The 9,906-nt window shown below is 39.6% G+C and overlaps 1 pseudogene; it reads left to right on the top strand.

Annotated features, from left to right (window-relative positions):
* LOC102495247 (nucleosome assembly protein 1-like 1 pseudogene) overlaps positions 1 to 9,505 on the top strand; it is a 30,653-nt pseudogene extending 21,148 nt beyond the window's left edge.
* The last annotated feature ends 401 nt before the right edge of the window (positions 9,506 to 9,906 follow it).

The following is a 9,906-nucleotide window of genomic DNA, read 5'->3' as shown; positions in this document are numbered from 1 at the left end:
AGAGAGAGAGAGAGAGAGAGAGAGCGAGAGAGAGAGAGAGCTGCCAGGTCTCAAACTGTGATAGCCATGTGGGAGTCCAACGCCCTTGACCACCATGCCACCTGCTGGCCCCTTCCCTCTCTTTTCAAAGGCCTCTTCTTTTCACTGGTGCCAAGACTTCAGAATGAGAATTCAATTGCAAAGTAATGTAAAAAGGGTTTAGAGTTCTTAGGTTTATCCAAAATGGAGGAAATATGGATTAAGAGATGATTGGGAGAGAAAGAGAAGCAAGGAGCAAGATAGTGGGAAGCTTTCAGTAGAGTTTTTGTTTCTGTTTTCTGTGTGTGTATGTGTATGTTTTGTGTGCATGTGGCCCAGTGGATATGATGCTGGAGATAGCCCAACAAGCAGAGGGTGGCAGGCCGCAACCTCTTCAGGAACTGGTAACAAAAGAGAAAGGATTACTTTGGACTTGTACCAGCTAAAGAATTAGGGGCTTAAGTATACTTCATTATGAATCTTGATTGGCAAGCAAAGGCCCAGGGATATCTCTCACATAACAGATTTAGAAGTTGAAGATAAGTGCTTGTCTGAAGTCACTCAGTCAGGGCAAGGCTGGAGTGCAAATCACGGTCTCTCATTTTAGAGAGCTTGATTTTTCTTCATTACACCTTACTGCTACTCTAGAATAATGATTTCTAGCATGAGATTTGGTAGTTTCAATAAATACATGTTATGATGATGTCTGTTTCTAGCAGTTCTAGTAATCCTCCATTTCTAAACTTGCTAATCAAATGTGTTTAAGATGTTTTTAAATTTATTTCTTCAGAGAGAGAGACCGAGAAACACCTCCAATAAAATCTTGACACTGATCCATTCTCAGCATTCAGTCAGTCTCAGATCATGCCTGATGTATTCAGGAAGATTTCTGGTCACAAACAGAGAACCTTACCATATAGATCAGTCCTACAGAAAGTTGCATTTTACTGCTGTGTCTCTGTTTTCCCCCTATCTTTTTTTTTTATTAAAGTATGTTTTTTAGAGAGTGAAAAAGGTATGATTCAGCATGTTAAATATTTAAATTTATTGGGCATCATCATCATACCATCACATCTGGACTTTTTCTAAAGAGGTTTTTGTCTTAGGGTGTGAATGCTTGCTGGAGGGAGAGAGAGACAAAGGCAGTGAGAGGGAAAGTGAGAAATCACTCCCCTCCCCTCATGGGGGGTTGACCATGCCACAATCCCTTCTCCTCCATTCTCCTCCCAAGATCTTGGGCATGCATGTACACATGCTTGGCATGAGTTTCAAGCCCTCAGATCTGGGACTTGAACCATGATTGGCCATGTGAGAGTCTAGCAACGTAACTGCTGTGACATCTGCTGGCCCCACACAATCTGGACTTTAAAAAATTACTTTTCCCCTCCAGAGGGTGCGTATGCTTATGTATGTGCATGATACAAATAGAGGGTGAGTACCCCTCAATGGGGTGTGGTCACACCTTGATCTTTTTTCCTTGATTTCTCCATCCTATTAAGATTTGGGGCACACAAACACACATGCCTAGGTTGTTTTTCAAGCTGCTGGACTGAGACTCAAACTGCAGTTGGCCATGTAGGATCCACCTCCTTTAGCTGTTGAGCTAGGGGACTGGCCTTGGGCTCTTTTTAAATGTCTTTTTAATTTTGTCCTGGAATGATGCAATTATAGAATATATGATGTTTGACATATGACTTATTTATACTTTGCTATATTGTTTCTTGAGAATCAAGGAGAAGGAAATCGGCAGATTTTATGAACTGTTGTATATCATTAGTTTTGTTATATGAGATACCTACAAATAGGCTATGTAATGGCACCTCATAAAATATCCACATACTGGGACCAGCAGGTTGTGTGGTGGTTAAGAGCACTGGACTCCCATGTGGCTGACTGCAGTTCGAGTCTTGGACCTGGCAACCTGCTTTCTTACTTTCTCTCTCTCCCCCCTGCCCCCTCCCACACACACTCTGTTCCTCTCTAGTCAAATTAAATAATAATAATAATAATAATAATAATAAGTAAATAAATAAATAAGTAAAGTTAAATAAAATAGTTCTTTTTTCAAAACCCACATACTAATCCTTGGAACCTGCTAATGCTACATTATATGGCCAAAAGGATTTTGCAGACATGATTAAATTAAGGAACTTGAGATGGGGAGATTAGTCTGTGTATTCTGCATTATGCAGTTGGACCCTTAATGCAGTCATACTATCTTTATAAAAAGCAAGCAGAGGAATATTTCACACACACGGTAGAGGACAAGGCCATATAACCATGGAGGCAAAGATTAGGGTGATAGAGACACCAGAGGCCAGAAATTGCAGAGCCTCTGGAGGGAGCATGACCCTGCTGATACCTTGATGTTGGCTCAATAAAACTGATGTTGGACTTGGAGCCTCCAAAGCTGTGAAGAAATAAATTCTGTTCTTTTAAGGCACCACGTTTGTGGTAATCTATTAGAGTAGCCACAAGAAATGGATGCCATAACATAGAGAAGTCTAAGCCTTTTACCAACTTCTGTTCATGATGAAGGCAACGGCTGGATGGAGGCTCTTCCCCGCAAAGACAGATTTGTTGCCCAGGTAGACTTCACATCTTGTAAAGTGAAGTTGGCAGACAGCCACAGGTCCTTTCACCTAGGAGGGGAGGACTGGTGGGAAACCTGGCAGCAGGTATCTGGCTTCCATCTCTGGGCCGATACTGAACTGGCTTACACAAGAGATTTTATACATTGTTTTGTTGTATTTTTTAAAAATGAAAATACCAGCATACAGATTTTTTTGCAGCATTTTCTCATTGAACCTACCAAAACAAGAAAATTAATAAAATATACCATCTGCCTCAAAACTTTTTTTTTGGAGAGATTTTTGCTATAGCCTACTTGCGCTTGCTGGAGTGACAGAGAGACAGAAAGCAAGAAATTACCTTCTGTGGGGGATGGCCACACCACAGTTCTTTCTCTTCTAGTCTCCTCTCTGGATTTTGGGCACACATGCACACGTGCCTGATGTGTTTTAAGCCGCTGGTCCAGAACTCGAACTGCAATAGACTACGTGGGGGTTCAGTGATATAACCATTATGCCATCTGCTGGTCCCTTCCTCAAAACTTTTAAAAAAGTGTATGTCACTCTTTCACTAGATTCTGATTTCATTCATCTCTATTTTACTAACATGTATGGAAAGCCAGATGTATTTTTCTATATAAAATGTGTCATGACTTTCCTGACAACTCAAGAATTCAACTAAACAAAATTAGGAAACTGCATCGGTGCTTTATATTATGTAGAAATCATTAGCAATTATGTTTAGACAATTGGTTATTCAAGATTTTCCTCTTATGTGGCTGGGCAAATAACTACATTCATCTAATAATAATAATTTAGAATTTTTACCAAGTTATTGTTTGGTATGCAGTGCTTTGAGAAAAACAGATATGTATATATGTTTGTGTGTATATATATATATATATCCTCTTTTTTTCTTTAAAATTCTTTAGTAATAAAATAGCAACTTAAAATCAAATAAATTCTGTGGACAAAGCATTTAATTTGGAGGGCACACACACATGCAAAATTGTATTCTAAGTTTTATTCTTTTAATTGCATAGCTATAATAGATTTTGACTTCCGGTCCCTTCACAAAGTAAAATTCTCAATGAACAGCATTTTTCTTAAGCATAAACCAACCACTATGAAAGCCAGCTGGTGAGAAGTTGTGTGCCCTGATTGGCACGGAGCCACATTAGGATGCAAGCGTTTTAAAATTGAACTGAGGGCCTTGCTGAAGCACAGCTTCCATTGTTAGGTAATGAGTATTTTGCAGAGTCCTTTCAAAAGTAAACTGTATTGTTCCCTTGCTAGTTTTGATACATCTGAGTGAGGTGATTATGATTTCTTAAAAAGCACTTTCAGGACTGCAGAAAAATTATCTATTTGAAAAAAAGATTTCTTTCCCCTATGTCTCGTGATAAATTTTAAAACCTTGAACACTGTGCAAGCACCCTGGCAAGGGGTTTAAAATGATCTGAAAATCCTGCCTTTGATCCCAGGTGCATGGAGTCTGAAAACCCATCAGAGCCTACAGGCAGGGCTCTGCTTCCTGAGCTGCTGCTTGAGCAGGAAATTTTGCATAGTAAATACTTTAAAACTTTGGTATTCAGAAAGGAATATTAAGTCCAGGGAGGATTGACATCTCTGAAATAAATAGAGCAAACTTTCATGATGCCAGGGTACTTGTGTAGATACTGAGACAGCCTAGTTCATCATATAAAATTTTAAACTGTTACATATTGGGAGCCCATTTGTATTTTCTGATGGAATGTCTATAAGGCTGTCTGAATAGTTGGGGGAGTAGGGGTAGAATTGGATCTCATTTTCCCCCTCTTCCCATTTCCATTGATCCCTTTTTCTTAGTTACTCATATCATTTTGGAACTACCACAGTCTTGGTCTTGCTCTAAGATACTATTTCGTGAAATACTTGTTCTGTATACTTTAAATATCTCAGGGTAAGCAGAGTTTGGAATGCAGGAGGCCTATGTTGGATAAGATCTAGAACACCCTATGGTTCATTGAATCATAATTTCAACATACAAATCCTTGATTTCTTCATTTATTTAATGGAACTTCATTATTTTATTTTATTTTATTTTTTTTAGGACTCTCCCCCTAAATCCTAATGGAGTGAAAAGTCCTATCTGAAGAATTCTAGCCTCTCTGAGGGTCTCCCCCATTTCTCCACATCCTACATTTAGAGAATACAGATGTGGTTAAAATGTCTTAATTTCTTTCATAACTTAATTTGGCTCAGTGAAATGCTGCCTTTGACATACAGGGTGCTTTCAAAACAGTAAGAGGAGAGTAATCCCTGGGGAGACCCCTGACTTCCCCTACTCACTCTTCTAAATCTGCAATGTCAGTCATTCGTATCCATGAGGTTCTTCCTATTGAATAATTATGTGTTTGAAAATTAATTGTATTGAAGTCATATGCACTGCCACAATTTACTACAACTTAATACATTGACATCTGTTCCAGTACTGGACAGAGGTCAACATCACCGTATAGACCTTTGTTGTCCTTCCATACAAGAATTCAAATCTTGCTAATTCACTAGCTGTTATTCTGTTTTGAACAGAAGGGATAGCTGGCCATAGTGGTGTTCTTCCTGGGACCAGCTTGTCTCAGATCAATCTAACCTCCCAGGCCCCTGGTCACTGGTAGCTCACAGAGCTACAGACTTTTACCTCCCTTCAAGTGAAACGTTGTTGGCCCTTCTCCCAGAGGGGTTGGTAGGTTAAGAGTATTCAGCTTCCTGTTTACAACCACCAGCTCCACCATTTCATGTCCCCAAGTGTGTGGGGTAAACCCGTAGTCCAGGGAGTACTGACTGACTATGGGTAAAAATCACCCCTGATTGGGGGTTCTCTTTCTTGAAATCTTTCATTATTACGGCAACATTCATAGAAGCCCTGGCCTTAGTTTTTAGATACATTTAGTTCCTCCCAGGGTACTTTGATTCCATTCTTTGAATTCCATTGGTTTTGAATCACTTTGGATTAATACTCTACTGGGTTGTTGGAAAAGTCATGACACACTTTTGCATAGAAAAAAACCCCAGAAAAATAGGTCATGACTTTTTCAGCAACCCAATAGTTGAGATATTTGCAAAATTCTACTTTCCTCACCCAAATAGAAGAGGCATGAGGGAAGGGCCAGCAGATGGTGTAGTGGTTACATTGCTGGATGCAGACAGGGCCAACTGTGTTTTGAGTCTTGGACCTGGTGGCTTGAAAGTCATGCCATGTGGATGCATGCCCAGAATCCCAAGAGGAGAACGGAGGAGAAGGGATTGTGGCATGGCCATCTCCCCTTGGAGGTGATTTCTCACTTTCCCTCTCCTTGATAGAGATCTTTCTCTTTCTCCAGCGAGTGCATCACCCTATGGAATAAACCTCTAGAAAAAAAGAGACATGAGAAAGGATTTTTCTCTCCCTGTTTTGTGATCTAGTGTATCCCAATAGGCCTTATATTGAATGAATACATCTCTGTATTGGCATATTTGAGTTTTGTAACAAATGCTAATAGTAATTCTCTCCAAAACTTGCAAAAAAGATTTCTCAAACAGGAAACAGAGTTAGACTAGTTAGGAATCCTTAGCTTAAAACTGACCATAGTAAAATATTTTTGAGAAGGTTCTGTACGATGCTTGTGGTCAAGTCTGTTCATATAGATGACATGGTTTATAAGAAGCTCTGTTGGTAGGGTAAAGGGAGAATCTATTTTAATTACCCTGTCAAGATTTTAAGTATGTCATTGAAAAAGTAATGATGTAATTTTTTAAATGTTTTTCTATGCAAAAATGTGTCATGACTTTTCTGACGACCAAATAGATGGATAGCTATAATAAGTGAAAATTAAAAGCAAGTTAATTAAATTACAGAAAGTGAATGTCCCTTTTATTTTACCTATTAATTTGGTACAAAGTATGAGTGTATGACATACTTCTACCATAGGCATTACACAGAAATTCCATGGCATGTGGCAGATAACCTCATTGGAAGATGGATAAAAGCCCAGGTTGACATTGATCACCTGGTGGTGTCATAGTCTTCTGTTGCTGGCTCTATTTGTGCAAAAAATCTCCAGACTCTTAATCGTGTCTACATGTCACACCTGGTTGTGATTTTAATGACTTCCAGAGTCTTCAGTGAGAAGTAAATAAATACTAAAACCAGTATTATTGGAAAATATTGGAAATAAAAAGTTTCTGATTATGAATCATGCATGTTTATTTTAGAAAATTTAGAAATAAAAAAAATAAGATAAAAATCACCTTAAATATCTTCTCTGAGAAGGAACCATTATCATGTTGATGTTTTCTTCCCTCAGTTCATGGAAAACAAAGGTTTCTGTGTTGCTTGCTGGTCCTTATTCTTTATTCTTACTTTATATAATCGGGGCCTGCGAATCAGAAGCCATGGGGGTCACCTCAGAGTTCTCAGTCTCTCACTCCTTCATCATTTGGCCCTATTTGTCCTACCTTCTTAGATAGCTCGGTGCTCCATTTCTTTGGTCTACCACTACTTCCATTATCCTCATTCAGCCTCCTCCATCCTTTATGGGAATCCTGCAGCAGCCTTCCACCTGTCTTCCTGCCCCCAGTCAGATCCTGCTTTGCTGTATGAGCCATCTTGAGACTAGAGTATCTTTTTTTCCTGCATGTGAACCCAGTGAAGTCGGACTCTTGTTTAAATCCTTTCAGTGCTCCCACAGCCCTCCTTTTCATAATCTGTCAACAACCCACCTTCACTCCCTTTCTCGTCCCCCTCTTCTCAGCCCTCACTTTAGTCACTTGACTGGAAGTTCTTTGACCATCCTTTTGCGTACTTACCACAGTGGTGTCACATGCTGCTTCCTCTACCTACAGTACTATTCTTCCAACCTCCTTGAAGTCTCAGGCCCTCCTAAGGCTGAAAAGACAAAACAGACCCTGTGATACTGCATATTTATTATATTGTAGATGCATATTTTGAATGGCATTCTCCTCCAGAACTCAGCTTGTCATCACTAACTCTAGGAGCACTCCCTTTCCATTACAAACTAAGTTTTGCTTGTTCTGTGTTTACACAATTTATGGTCAACATTTAGACACTGTAGAATTTATGTCAGTCAGTGATCCTGAATATTTATGACAGGTGAAAATCCCTAAGAAGCAACATTTTAGGTAGGTTTTATTTGAACTGTCAACAGTATATATGGACTATCTATCATTTGCCAGTCACTGATTTCCAGTTTTTCTGAATTAGACAGACATCTTTGTATTCATGAAGTTTGTAGTCTCATAATAGAAGACAGACACTCAACAGGAGACAATAAATAAGTAAGATAATTTCACATGGGAATAAATAAGGAAATAAATACAGGGTGGTATGAGGAGATTGGGTGCAGTCACTTGCTTTTAGACTCACTGAGCTGATAAGGGCTGTGCTGTGGTGTACATGCTTGTGTATTTTCCTGGCATATTCTGATTATAAACAGTCAGTCCCTGGTGGGGGACTAATTGTATAGATTAATTTAGTATTTGTTTTACTTTATGATAGGGTGAAAGCAATACACGCTCAGTTGCAACTGTACTTGGAATTTGGAATTTTGATTCAAAATTCCTTCTAATGAGAACCAGCAATTAGCATAATGGCTATGTCGCTGGACTCCCACGTAGTCGACCGCAGTTCGTGTCCCAGACCCAGTAGCTTAAAACTCATGCCGGGTGCGTGTGCGAGCGTGCCCAAGATCCCGAGAGGAGAATGGAGGAGAAGGGATTGCGGCGTGACCATCCCCCCTGGGGGGATGATTTCTCTCTTTCTGTCTCTATGTCTCTGTCTGTCTGGCGAGCACACGCGCCCTATAGCGAAAACCTCTCAAAAAAAATTTCTTTATAACTATCATAAAATAGGTTTGGATTATTTCGCTTAACTGTAGGCGAATGTAAGTATTCTGAGCACATTTCAGGTAGGCTAGGTTAAGCTGTGATGTTTGGTAGGTTAGGTGCATTAAATACATTTTTTAGAAAATTGCCAGAGAGTGCATGTACTTGTTGGAGAGAGGTAGAAAGACAGAAAGAGAGAGAGAGAGAGAGAGAGAGAAAATTAGAAAGCATCACCCTCCCCCACCATGGGAAACGGTCACACTGTAATCCCATTTTCTCCATCTCTCTCTCCTTTTGGGATTTTGGGCATGCACACACACACACGCACACACACACACAGTGTGTTTCTTAAGCCACAAGTCTTGAGACTTATATCACATGGTTGGCCATGTGGGATCCAGCCACCTTATCCACCACACCACAATCTGGCATTTAATGCATTTTGACTTAATGATATTTAATAATGTCTTCAACTGATAATGGATTTATTGAGATGTAACCTCATCATAAGTCAAGGAACGTTTGTATCAATTAACATCAATTGGTAGTTAAGAAATGTGCATATTTGTGGGGTTAAAGGTGTTAAGATAAAAGTCTTACTTGAATACATGGAATATTTAAATAAGATGTAAAGGAAACATGATAGCATTCAAATATTTGAATGACTAGCATAACAAGGAGAATCTGGATTACTCCCAGAAGACTGACTGAAGTGAACCAATAAGTAGAAGCTATAGAGGAGTGTCTTTCATTTAATACAGAGACTACCATTTAAATGTTTAACATTTGCATACCAATAGAATAAACATGGGGAAACTTTGATGTGTTAAGATACAGGTGATCTGTTAGAGTAAGCAGGGAATGTTCTCTAAAGTAACCTAGATAGTTTCAAATATTCCCATTGTGTTAAGTTTAGGGAACTCAACCGAGGAGGAATAGAGATTGATACCCCAAGAGGAGAGCCAGAGCAGGAAGACACTGCAGAAAAGGTGGATGGAACAAGAGATGACATTTCTCTGGAAGAGGAGCACATAGCAAATATGCAAGACTATTGATTCACCAGCAAAAGAGTCTTCATGCTGATTGATTCTTTTTTTTTGGAGAGGTTTTTGCTATAGGGCGCGTGCACTTGCCAGAAAGAGAGAGAGAGACAGAGAGACAGAAAGCGAGAAATCACCCCCCAGCGGGGATGGTCATGCCTCAATCCCTTCTCCTCCATTCTCCTTTTGGGATCTTGGGCACGCACACACGCGCACCCAGCGTGAGATTAAGTCACGGGGTCTGGGACTTGAACCGCAGTCGACTACATGGGAATTCAGTGACATAGCCATTATGCTAAGTGCTGGTCCCCATGCTGATTGATTAAAGAAAAAAGAAATGAAGAGAGAAAAAAACAAGAAAGGGAAAGGGTTTTATTGCAGAAGAAGGACTCTATCAAGTAATACAAAGCATCAAC

This window comes from Tupaia chinensis, unplaced genomic scaffold, assembly GCF_000334495.1.
Source record: "Tupaia chinensis unplaced genomic scaffold, TupChi_1.0 Scaffold138278_1, whole genome shotgun sequence".
Classification (NCBI taxonomy): Eukaryota; Metazoa; Chordata; class Mammalia; order Scandentia; family Tupaiidae; genus Tupaia; species Tupaia belangeri.
Note: the sequence above shows the minus strand (reverse complement) of the source record. Positions and strands in the feature narration are given on the sequence as shown.